At 37.3% G+C, this 13,344-nt stretch overlaps 1 protein-coding gene across 3 annotated transcripts in view; it reads left to right on the top strand.

Moving 5' to 3' along the window:
- Positions 1-31: 31 nt before the first annotated feature.
- SLC6A6 (solute carrier family 6 member 6) overlaps positions 32-13,344 on the top strand; it is a 50,636-nt gene continuing 37,323 nt past the window's right edge. For 2 of the 3 annotated variants that reach the window (XM_015821583.1, XM_015821586.1), the window contains exons 1-2: positions 32-244; positions 10,034-10,069. The gene's annotated coding sequence lies outside the window, so the exon portion shown is untranslated. The remainder of the gene's footprint in view (positions 245-10,033; positions 10,070-13,344) is intronic. The other variant, XM_015821587.1, reaches the window with a different exon arrangement.

Raw genomic sequence — 13,344 nt, forward strand, 5'->3', positions numbered from 1 at the left:
CCCCCCCCCCGCCAAAGCTGAAGCGGAGCTGGTGTTTTTCCACTCACCAGGATGGGTGATGCTCAGCGCTCGCTCATTAGAGAGCAGACACGAGAGGTCCGGAAGAAAGCGCTTATAAATTACCGTTTCTTCCTTCCCATTGCTGTTAGTCTGCCTCGCCGCTCGCGCCGAAGCACATAGGACGGAGGCAGAGACAGCGAAGACGCTGGACAGCTACCTGGATCGGAAAGAGCAGCTGCTACAGGTAACCAAGGCGGGGTTTTCGGTCATTTTGGGGAGAGAAAGCGAGCCCGACCACCGCCGTCCTCGCCTTCTCGCCCTCCTTCCTGGCAACAAGGAACAAAGCAGGCATATGAGACATAAACACCCCCCCCCCCCCAATGTCTTTGTTATTTCCTCCTGTCCAGCACCGGAATGGGGGGGGGGGGAATCCCCAAACAAGCCTCCGGCAGGGAATGGTGCTTTTTCCTTCTCTCTCCCCCCCCCCCCGCCGTTCTTTGTGCCGGGTTCCCAAAACGACCCTTTTCCTCCATTGCCCGCGTTTGCTTCCTCGCGCCTGCCTTTCGCTCCGCGCTTTCCCCGCGCCTGGTTTCCGAGCGATTCCTTCCCCCCCACCCTTTCTTTCTCTAGTCTAGAGCATGGCGGTTGCCTTTTGTCTGCGTTTGATCAAATGTGCGGGCATGTGCACCTTTCGGGGGAAGCCGAGGGCTTTGCTCGGCTCGGTTCTCCCTCTTCGTCCTCAGCGGTCGACCTCCGGTACCTTACGTGCACTTTGAAATAACACACACACACACACACAGAGAGAGAGAGAGAGATATTTATGTGTGTGTGTGTGTACGTATAGGAAGGGTGAAGTGGCGTTAACCGCTTGTGTGGCAACGCTTTCCGTCTGATTTCGTGCGGTGGGGTGGTTTTTTTTTTTTCTTTCTTTCTTCCCCTTCTTCCCCCTTTCCTCTCTCCTCCCTTTGCATCTGGGAGCAAGTGCTGGCCTCTTCCCCCGCCGCCCTCCTCGCGCTTCTTCCTCCGCGCGACGTGCGATCGATTTCTATCGAAGCACGCGGCTCGCCTTAAAAAAAAAAAAAAGAGAGAGAGAGAGAAAGAAAGGGGAAAAAAAAAAAAAAAGCCCAGGCGGACGACGGCAACTCGAAAATATTCGAACCGCGAGCATTTGCTCCGCCGCGGCTGCCAGCGCATCTTTAATCGCTCTCTTGCGAATTCGTTCATTCATTTTTTCTGGAGGGGAGAGGCACCTGAAGAGAAGCGCCCTGGGTATTCTTAGAAACTTTGCTGGCAAGAACTGAATCTCGGACGGACTTCAGGGTAAATAAAGTGATCCTGAATTTACGTCGCTTGTTCCTGGAATCGGAAGCCAGCAGCCTTCAGGGATAAAATACCCGTTCGTATTTGATCGGATAACAAAAGGGGAAATGGACTGACTTTTGAAAGGACACTCGTCTAAATTTCCGTATAAGATCATAAAGAGGAAACAGCTTTTGCATGTCTTCTTGGATCGGCAGATGGCATGTTGGGCACATTATCATTTTTCTCTTTCTGCCTTTTCCTTAACTGGAGAGTAAAGCGATCGTTACCTATCAAACACGTTTTTGGAATTAAGGGGAGTGGGGAACGGAACTAATGCTTGGAAAACGTTTGGTTGGTTTTTTTTTTGTTTTTTTAAATGTATTACTGTTGTAGTAACACTACACACTTGGGAAGAAAACTCGGTAGAACGGCCAAATCATTACTTTTAAGAGTGCTGTTTTTTGCATTTTAAAATAGAAAAAGGTGAGATAAGTTGTGAGATAAAAAGCTAGGTATGTGGTTGAAAAAAAAAACACTTTTGTGGACAATGGCTTTTGTAATCCGGAGTTGCAGCTTGCTAACATTCTGTAATATTTTAAAATGGTGTTTTACATAAATGTATGTGTGTATATGTCTGTATTTGTATTTGAGGGAGTAAATTATCCCTATAGAAGAACTCAAAAGAGTCTTTTGGAAATATTTATCTATAGACGGTGCTTGGAAGTTTGTTATATTACAGCAGAAAAAATATTTTTACATATTTCAGATGAGATAGTCATATAGTATAATAACGCTGCCACTTGCTTAAGTTGAGTGCTAAGATCGAAATTGGTTGAGAGAAAGTCAATATTAGCAGCAGCAAACACATTTTGTCTGCTTTCTGTATTTGATTATTCTTGTATCTACTCTATAAGTATTGCTTAAAAAAACAACCTTGGCTGCCACTTCAAGTTTTCCATGACTCTTCCAGTCATAATCTATTCTGGTCCCCAAGGTCTCCCTTTTTCATTTTCCTTTGCCACCTTCTTCTAACATAATTTATCACTCAAAAGTGATATTATTTATCAGCCTTCAAAATCAGCTCTAATATTTGACATCCTATCCTCTAGGGGGCAGCAGTAGGAATAAGGCAAAGATACTGTTGTATTTTACTACAATAGAGAGAAGACAGAAAAAAATATTTTATGTGTTGGTCCTGAAATATATCATGGCATGTTCTAGCATGACACTTAAGGCAGAATGAGCTTGAGAAATCACTATGTTTTATGGATGTACTATGTTTTATGGATTTTATACATATATTTTAGGAATTTGAATAAGGAACATTACATTTATGCACTGCTGGAATGGAGATTTAGGAAGTGAACAAATGATAAGAAATATTAATCTATGAGCTGATCATGAATTTAATAGTTCTATTAGGGATAAGTTTGGTATTCAGGCTGAAAAAAATTAATATACTGAAAGGGTAACATAACTGTGTCCCCCCCCCCATGTTAGAAAAGAATATATTCATTTTTTAGCCCCACAATCTTTTTTTTAAGGGGGAGAAGAATGAGGCGAATGAAGTAGGAGTGGCCAAATAATACGATTTTAATAGTAGCACCTCTGAACATTACCAACCTAAAGTTCACAATGCAGACAAGATGTCTGATTTGATATTTTCACTTTTAATGGAGTTTCATTTTTATTAAAATGAAGTTTGGAGGATTTGATATTTTCACTTTTAATGGAGTTTCATTTTTATTAAAATGAAGTTTGGAGGATTATCAGTGGGATCCGTGAAGCAGTGTAGCAGAATTAGATGTTTATCCCTTTCCCAGTCACACCATTCTTCTTCATTATATAAGGTGTTGAAGTTTGTCCTTTGGGTAGTTGTGAGAACAATGTATGCAAATACTTTTATAAACGAGAGAATTGTCTTCCTCTTTATGAGGCAGTGAAAAGTGTCACAATGTTAGGTAAAATACTAAGATAGACTTTGTGTCATGTTCAGCAATATTGTAAATCTTAGTACTTATGCCACAGCTGGGCTATGAGAATTTGTAGCAATTTGTAGCAATTTTGAATAGGAGCTTGTTGGAATAGCTATTGAATGTAACTAAAGCCATGTCAGACTAGCATTTTCTATATTGTGTGTCTGCTGCTAGGCTATTGGCAGAATCATTCTTAGGCACTGGAAGTAGGCTATATCTCAATGAATATGCCACAATTATCTTCTACTATTTCACTCTTATGTGCATTTGTTGGATACAGTTGAAGTTGGAGTTAAGTGCAACTAAAGTTCACTAAGTAGAGAAGGCTGTTTTAGAACAATCCTGTGTCAACTTTAAACTTGACTAAACACATTCATACACACATGGTTATTAGATCATTCTAGTCTGAAAATCTCATAAGTTGGTTGGCTTGTGAATTTGAAGAAATTAGAATGATTTTCTTCTTTTGTAACACATCATTACCCTTATTTGTCTGAGTATTAAAATATTCCATATTCAAAGGATATCCATGAGGTTTTTTCCTGTCCTCTCTGTATGGCATACTACCTTTTGAAAACAGGTGGCCAACCCAATTAAGATAGAATGGTATACTTGCTGTTGAAAATCCATATGTCCACAGTATTAGAGCTCCATAAAACTGCTTGAAAGTTTGTAAACACCTGTATATATTAATCCACTAACTTTATGGTCATAATAGAAGCATCAAGCCTTCCTAATTCCTTTGTCTGAAAATTCTGCTTGTAATTTCCAACATAATTTTTAAAATATTTTTTTTCTCACTGAGATAAGACTAATGCAAATAAATCTGTAAAATTTATTTTTGACCAGCCTACCTCAGTTTGATGTCTTCCAAATGTTTTAAGAAGGCTTCTAGAAATCTTAGGCAAAATTCTTATCACAACACAGCTGGAAGACACAATCTTGGGAAGCTGTCATTGGTCTCAAGAAAATGTAAAGATGTTGCATCAATAAGGATTACTGTAATTATTATGCTTATGGAGAAAAAGATTAAGCTTATGCATAATGGATATAAATAGGGCATCTTAGTAGAAGGTTACTTTTTAATTGCATATCCTTTAGTACCGCTGATAAGTTAATATGAACATGGAAGTTTATTTTTTGTGGAGATTCTCAGTCATCCAGGTCATAGTTGTCTCAAAAGTGCTTTTTCAAAAGGTAACTGGAAAATATAAATAAACAGAAGTTTATTTTGTGGAAATGGTTTAAAATTCTGCTGTGCATGATACTCTACCCTCTAATTTAGCTTTTAAACTCATACAATAAAATACTCTGGCTATCTTGCTGACTTGGTACTTATAACTTTATGGTGACTTAATTGAGCCAGATATTGCAAAATCATGTAGCACATATCTAGGATTGCATACTTTGTTTTTTGTTTTTTTAAGAAGTAAACATTTAGGTATTTTGTTAGTTATGCAAAATAAACTCAGATTTCACATATTTTTCCTGCATCTCAAACCAAAAACCAGCAATGAGAAAGACAGAAGAAAGGAGAGGAAAGCAGCTTTAGGAGATAAGGGGAAATAAAAAAACTAGGATTAGAGTTCAAAGCCTTAAACAAGTAGTCCAGATGTGAAATTTAATACAAGCATCATGGCTACTAAATATTATTCATTTCTTGACTGTCAGGTGAAATTATTTCTCCACACTTTGTGGGAACAAATTCTCACATCATAATGCTTGCAGTAAGGAAAAAAAGATTACTAAATAATTATTTCCAATTTAACTACTAATTAATGGATTCAAAGTGACTGATTGCTACTTCAAGGAATAATGAGAACACAACTGTGTAAAGCTACTTCTGTGCTGCAAGTGCCATAAATAGGTAATAATATTTTTATCTTGTTTTTCTACTTAAAAAGCACTTAAAGCAACCCAGTATTATGTGCTATCAAGTTGTCGTCAACTTTTAACAACTACATGGATAGATTTTATGATGATCTCTTTCTAACCTGGTCCTTCAGGTCTTCCAATGGTATGCCCATCATTACTGTAACTGTCCCAGGATGGGGATAATTGTCATGGAGTTAATCTATCTACTTAGAGCTGACATCAACATATAGCACATAATCTATCAATACAATAAACCACAGTAAGAATGCATGAACATCCCCACCAGTGATTAAATGTGTATCTAAACATAAACCATTTGACTTTACATCTATGTGTTCAATGCCAGATTGCTAGCACAAAAAGGGCAAGGTTTGTTTTATGACATCGTGCCCATTATCATTTCCACTATTGTGATTACTTGGATGCCCATCTTAAGTATATGCTTGATTCTGCCTACTGTATTAATTTCATTTGGGAAGCAGCAGCAAAATCTTTTCAGAACTATTAGATGGGGAAGGCATTGGATTTGGGGATCATGTCCTCCCCTGAATTTAGAAAAGTGCTCTATTCTTTCCCTGAGTTGCTTACCATAAAACTTAAGATTTTAAAGCCTTTCATAGCATGGATCCAGGTGACTTGAGTAACCCGTCTTATCCCGATAGGACTTGCCTGCCCCATCCACACCGGCAGAAGGGGCATATTGTGGATCCTGGCAGTCAAAGAATTTCTGCTTGGTGAGGTTCAGGGGAAGAATCTTCTGTGCCAGTGGCTCCTGCCCTTTGGAATATTATTCCCTGAAATGAGATCAGCTTCCACCTTTCTGATCTTCTGCAAAAGCCTTCAGACCTGGTTCTATCAGATGGGGATCAGATGTGGGAGCATCACACTGGAGGTGATTGATTGATTAATTAAGAACTAATCCCACCTCACACACCCCATCCGGCTCCCCCCTTCCCCATCCTGTGTCCATGATCTTACTTTGATGGTATTGTCATTTTATTGGGTTAGGAATATTTATTGTTGATTATTTTAAAGTTTTTGTGCTGTAAGCTACCCAGAGTCACTTCAAAGTGAAATGGGCAGCAACTAAATTTAATCAATCAATCAATAAAATGAGGGAAAGATAATAGTTTGGCTTGGGAATCTTAAGCCTTGCCAATGCTCCATGGTTACTGTTTAGAACAAGATTGCTTGGGGTGGAAATTAATGTGTTTGTGACATCAGCAACTATTATACCAATCCCAACCCTTGAATCAGAATTCTCTGTACTCTTAAGGAATGACACAAAGAAACCTGAGACAATGCCTGCTGATGTCACCATGTACTTTTTACTGTCTATCTCACACTGTGTTAGAACAAGAGAAGAAGGAGGGAAGAGTTAGAGAGAAGAAGAGAAGAAGAAGGAGGCGGCAGGAGCATGAACTTTGGATAAAACCATAGATCAAAGGCAAGGGGCTAAACTCAAAGGGATGAAGAAAGGGGAGTGGAGTGGAAAAAGAACTGGAATAGAAAATTTAGGGCTGGATCGTTTACTCAGATAGTTCAGTTATAGCTTTAGTCATCATTCTTCATAATATTGGCATAACATTTATGTCAATTACTCAGGGATGCAAAAGCCAAAAACAGGGAGTACAGTGCCTTCATTCCTTGGAGGTGATCAGAGATATAAAGGCTTCATTCACAAATCTCCCAAGTGCTGCTTAGCTTTTGGAAAATAGGAGTGAAGGAGTTGGGTCTATTGACCTCTATACAAATTTAGAGCTAATTATTTCTGTTAATTATGCCAAGTTGTTCACAGTTCTTGAATTGTGAGCACTGTAGTAATGAACCAGTCTATTCCTATAATAAAGGTAGCATTGGAAGGATCTTTAGATCATGACGGGGATTATTCATATCATAAGAAGTTTATACTTCTCTTTAGCTTACGTGTGTGTGTGTTGGTATCTTCAATTAACAATTACAAAACATCCAGGGTTATCTTGTAAAAGCTCTGTTACAATATCGGCAATGCATTTACTACTCTTACCTCATTTATTTGTTCTCTCAATCATTCATAGGCTTAATATTATGAATTAGCTCAGAGACCTATATATAAATAAGTTATGATTCCAATTAACATTTGAGCTCATTAATAAACTTTTAATTATCCAATGATCATATGTAACTAGCTTTATAGCTGCCAGATTTATTGAGAAGGGTATGAATAGCCAGAAACATAATTCTAGGCTAGATCATAATGCAAAGTGAACTACATAAAATGGTAATAATCATGTTCTTTGTGTAGCACCTCATGATAGTTTTAAGTTTTGGTCAATTTTAGTGTTGCTATTATGGACTGCTGCTGAATTTTATTATTTAACATACATATTTGTGCGAGGAGTAAGCAATAAGCATGGTGAATATGTGAAACTATTGTAATGATGACAAGATATATGATTCTCTTCAGTAACCTGTAAGCACACAAGGTAGGAATTTTATCTTTTTGGTTATCCATTGATTGGAACTTGAATTGACAGTGTTATGAGAAGAGGACTGCAGTTTCAACTACTCTTGGTTTCAATTATTTTTAATTTATAATTAAATAATTACATTATTTTGTTTCTTAATTTATTTTATTTTTGTATGATATCCTATGTGCTCAATATTAAATGGCATTTGGAGAAATAGAAACATCTGAAAACAGTACTGTACTATGCTCACTTAAAATATAGTCAGAACATCGGCTTTAGATAAAATTTAAGGTAGCATATTGACTGAAAAATTCTGAGAATCACAATCGTGGCTCATCTTGAAGGCCTAATTTATGGAAAATGGGAATGAAGGGCAACAAATTTGTTATTCTTTCAGTATCCTTGTACCGTAACATTATTCAGTGGTTTATCTAGGTATAGGTAGTCCTTTATTTATGACTCTAATGGAGCCTGCCCACAATGGTCGTAAGTTGTGATAGTTATAAAGCTGGTTGGTCATGTGATTGACCCAATTTTACAACCTTTTACAATTGTTAAGCAAAACCATGATCATTAAATGAACACGATCATTGAGCAAACCGGTATGATTTTGCCAAAAAACCAGAAGTGCTGGTATTCAGCAAAATAGTCATAAAATGTGGATCCGTGACTGTGAGACACAGGAAATGGTTTAAAAGTGGTAGGAATAGATAGAGGCAGTGTTCAGAAATACAGGATTTTGTGCCTGCTGTTCTCATAATTTCTCAATGATCATGGGCTTTGGAAGCCATACTGGAGTAGGTAGACTCATAGGTAGTTAGCCAAACTATGGAATGAAAGAGGGCAAAGTAAAAAAGTATTTTTATTAGCCTACAGAATTCTTGAGAAATATCTGTAGACTCTGAAAAGCAATCTCTCATGCCAGTCTCTTCTCTTTCTGGTAACCTTTTAATTTTTCTGTCTTAATCCTCTAGAATTTGTAATGTAGGAGGGGTGGATTTGAAGAGGTATTTGTTCCACAGACCAAACGTGAAGATAATTTATTCAAATCAGACCCCTGACAAGAAACTTTTGCTGTTTCACTCACAGATCTTAGTAAACTAGAAAGAAGCTATAAAAATGTCAGCATTTAACTTTTAAGTAATACAGCATTTAACTTTTAAGTAATAACTTTTAAGTAATACAGCATTTAACTTTTAAGTAATCCTCGACTTACGACTACAATTGAGCCCAAAATTTCTGTTGTTAAGTGAGGCAGATGTTAAGTGAATTTTTCCTCATTTTTACGACCTTTCTTGCCACAGTTGTTAAGTGAATCACTGCAGTTGTTAAGTTAGTAACAGGATTGTTAAGTGAATCTGTTTTCCCCATTGACTTTGCTTGTCAGAAGGACGCAGAAGAGGATCATGTGACACGGGGACACTGTACCTGTTATAAATATGAATCAGTTGCCAAGTGTTTGATTTTTAATGTGACCATGGGGATGCTGCAACAGTTGTAAATGTGAAAAATGATCATAAGTCTGAAGGCAGGACAAGAAACAAGGGATGGAAGGAAACTAATCAAAGAGAGAAGCAACCTAGAACTAAGGAGAAACTTCCTGACAGTTAGAACAATTAACCAATGGAACAACCTGCCTCCAGAAGCGGTGAATGCTCCAACACTGGAAGTTTTTAAGAAGAGACTGGACAGCCATTTGTCCGAAATGGTGTAGGGTTTCCTGCCTGAGCAGGGGGTTGGACTAGAAGACCTCCAAGGTCCCTTCCAAATTATTATTATTATTATTATTTATTTATTTATTTATTTATTTATTTATTTATTTATTTTTCAGTGCCAATGTAACTTCAAACAGTCACTAAATGAATGTTTGTAAGTCAAGGACTACCTGTACCTTGAGCAGGAGATAAAAGCCAAACTGTGTGCAAACTCATAGCACCAGGCAGTTGGTGCTATGAGAAAACTCTTAACACTAAAGAGACTCTATCAAATAGATATTTCTAGATGAAATGGATGAATTGGTTTAGAATAAGGTAGCTTCCACTAATCTTGATCTTTCAGTTCTAGAAAAAAGCTTGTAAAAAACAAAGGTCACAGAAAGCAAGGGGAAAAAAAGTCTTCTATCATGTTAGGTAGAACAGTATTGGAAATAAAGATTTCATCTTGAAATCAACCTAATTTTGAGACGGTTTTCCAGAATTTCATGCTGGCATATTACATTAATGTAGGACATTAGAGAAAAAATATGGTTTTACAGTCTTTAGCTCTAGCTGTTTATTAAAATGCTACTTAACTTATGCCCAAATGGTCTTCATTTGTTTCCCCCCATTTGCATCATTATTTTTCTTTGCTTTGCTTTGCTTTGCTTTATCCTTTTCTGTTCTGTTCTGTTCTGTTTTGTTTTATTTTATTTTTTTTCTTTTTCTGAAACAGGAAGAGAAAATCCTTTCTGGAGATACTCCTTTTCATGTAAGTGTTTTTATGCTTGTTAATAAAAACATTGTAACATTAGCAATATAATCTTAAATATTCAGACTCCAGACTCCAGACGTTTATCATCTGCTCATAGAAAGATAATAAAATCCATATCCCCAATCTACACATCTATGATATAGAGCTGAAACAGTATTTTCAGATCTCTTAGCACTCTTTGCCCAGTCAAAGTCTAGTCATTTACATGCCGATGTACCTAGATTGAGTCATAATCAGAAAGTGGCTGCAGATCACTCATATCTTGCACATAATTTCCACAACATTCCCCAGTTTTTGAGTCTGTAGATAGCCAGCTTACCAGACCTCATATTAACAAGCCGGTGTGTGTTTCTTGCCTAAAGGTACAGTCCAGTATACCCCATTTATATGTTTGGAGGACCCAGTATACTTTATAAGAAACTTATTTCTGAACCAACATGATAAGGTTGTGCTGAAATCCTAAATATACTTACTTCAGTGGAACGTAATCCTGAATAAACTTTCTTATGATTGCACCACAAGTTACTATTCAATGGTAATAGAACAAATCAGCCTAGAATTTCCTGCTTCCAGTCTTTGGCTAAAATGTGCTTTATTTTTTTAAGTTCTACTCTATTTGCAAAGTTCCTATATGGATAAGACTTCAAGTAATACTCCACAGCTCCTTCTATAATTTATCATGTTATATAATGTATATATCAACATTTAGCAGCCTCCCTAAATAGATACACCCAGTAAACTATAGTCAGCCTGTTGATTCACAGTTAACAGGGCATCACAATGTAGCTAATGTCAAGCAAGCTGAAGTAGGACCTCGTGTTGTGTATACAGGTAATGTTCTCACCACAAGGTTGTGCTAGAGAGCGGTTCAGTGGCTTATTTTGCATTGCACCTAGAGAAAACAAAACACCAAGCTGTGGTAAACATAAATTTATTTAAGGCATTTTCTCTTGATCTTCAGATGAAAAAGCTCTCCAAATGACCCTATTGATAAACAGAACAAGTTGTCTTTGACTTGTGGCTTGGAATATAAAAGATATGACAAAAAAATCAATGTGGGATGCCAGAAAGGAGTTAACACACTTGTTTGCCAGTTTTGGCTTAGTTGTACATTTTGACAAGTTGTGAAGCGTTTTCTTCATGGGAACCTATATATGTGTAGGTGAACCCATGGAATTTTGCCGTTCCCCTTGAACAATTACAACTAATAAGTTCATATACATCTTGGGAATGATTTTTGCATTCAAACTAAAAGCCATGTGTTTGGAAATGCATCATGTGTACTTCAGTCATGGAAAGATTTCCCTTAAGTTTAAATATATTTCTTTGATAAAGGTAAATTGGCTTTGGAAAATAAAATTATGACAGCAATTGTGGTATAGAGGCTCTTGTTTTATATCATATTCTGTATGTGCACCGTACATAACCTAATGGAAGCTCAGATACAATTTTGTTGCTTTTCATTTTCTTTAATTAATTCATTAGCAAGAATGGTAACTTATATTTCCATAACAGATTGTTCAAAAAGCTTCTCAGTAACAAGGGTCTTTGCTTTTGTGGCGCTAAAGTTTTACTTGACTTAAGAATAAAAGCAACTTGTAGAGTGCACACTTATGTTTAATTGTTACTGTGCTGGCTACTACCAGTGTTTGCAGAAATGTATTTGCAAACTTCCTTCAACCTGACAGTATGTTTGGGTTTTGGAGATTCCTGCAATGGGAGAAAAGTAGTAAGGGAGAGCGTTCTCCTTTTTCAGGAGCTTTCATCATTCTTACATTATTGATTATGCATTTATTATTCATAATTATAAAATGTCCATACAATGTATTCTCTAGGTATTATACAAAATAAAATGTTATAATACAAAAATGAGGTTTTCTTCCCTGGCTCTGCTCTGTCATACCATAGATTAAATGTACACCTAGACCACTGTTAGCCAAACTACAGAACTGGATGACAGAAGCTGGTTTATGCTCTTCTCTACTGCTCTGGTTTTCCATCCACTGCCATTTTCTGAGAATGTGCAGAGGCAGCTTCTGCCTTCATTTGACACCACTTCAAGGGAGTTTCCACACAGAGATAGTGTGCAAAGCCCTAGTGTGTAATGTGCAGTATGCAAAGCAACCATTAAACAATTAGTGATAGTACTGAACGAAGGGGGGAGGGGTTAAAAGCTAAAATAGTGCATCTCTACCATTTTGCACCATTTCCCTTAATATAAGTGAGAGGACTATTTTTCTCTCTCAGTAGCACTGATCTCATAATATAAAATTGGAAAGTAATCTTGCTCCCTATCATGGAGTTTTTAACGAAGATGTTGGCACTTACAAATGCAGGAACAGAGGGGAAGGGTCTCTGTATTTTTTCATTTTGTTTCATTAGCTTGTGGAATGACCTAAAAAGGCTTCCATACAAACCCACTAGTTTTTGAACAGGCTGCAGTGGAGAAACAAGCTCTCCTATAATTCAGATCCAACTTTATCAGCCTTACTATGCAGTAGTTCTGGATAATAGAGGCCACAAAGCAGAGATATGAGGAGGAGAGGACAGTATACTGTATGCCAGCTTCTGTACCCAAAGCTTGTGGTACATTCTCACCGAACCAGTGCATTATTAGGACTGTCTCTATACATTGGTGAAAGAGAAGTGTCCTCCCTCATTCAAGATAGGTTAATCACAATTCCTAGTTGGTCTGGAAAGTGAACTGGCTGATTTTCTCAGTATCCTTAGTAAGAACTTTAGAATGTAGATAATTAACGTCACACAGTGTGCACAATCTGTTCTTTCTAGTATGATAGATGATAGGGTGTGTACATAAGTGAATTTTCTTGAATTTAACCTGGATTTGCTTCCTTAGATCACACTGCCACTGAAGAAGCATGGAAAGGGCAAATCCAATGTTACTGAGCATAATAGTTTTTTTTTATACTTCCTCCTCTCACCTTCCTGGAGCACATACTGTTTAATTAGACTAATTTAGAGTAGGTTGAGAAACAGAAACATTTAGCCAAAGGAGGCAGTGATAAATTCATTTCATATGCCTTGTATTTAATAACATCAACATAATAAGAGTAGCTTAGCAATTCAAGAAAACCAGTTGCAAAGTTAAAATAGAAACATAGTCCCTAGGTCCACGCTTGATGTACCGATTCAGACTGGGCATGGCTTCTTCCAATTATTAACTAAGATTCAGAGGCAGAGTTTTAAAATTATTGAAATCCTCATAGGGTCTGCTCTCAAATGGAAGGGTATTATATATGAGTATGCCAAGT

The sequence above is a fragment of the Protobothrops mucrosquamatus genome, unplaced genomic scaffold (assembly GCF_001527695.2).
Source record: "Protobothrops mucrosquamatus isolate PMUCROS unplaced genomic scaffold, P.Mucros_1.0 scaffold1358, whole genome shotgun sequence".
NCBI lineage: Eukaryota > Metazoa > Chordata > Lepidosauria > Squamata > Viperidae > Protobothrops > Protobothrops mucrosquamatus.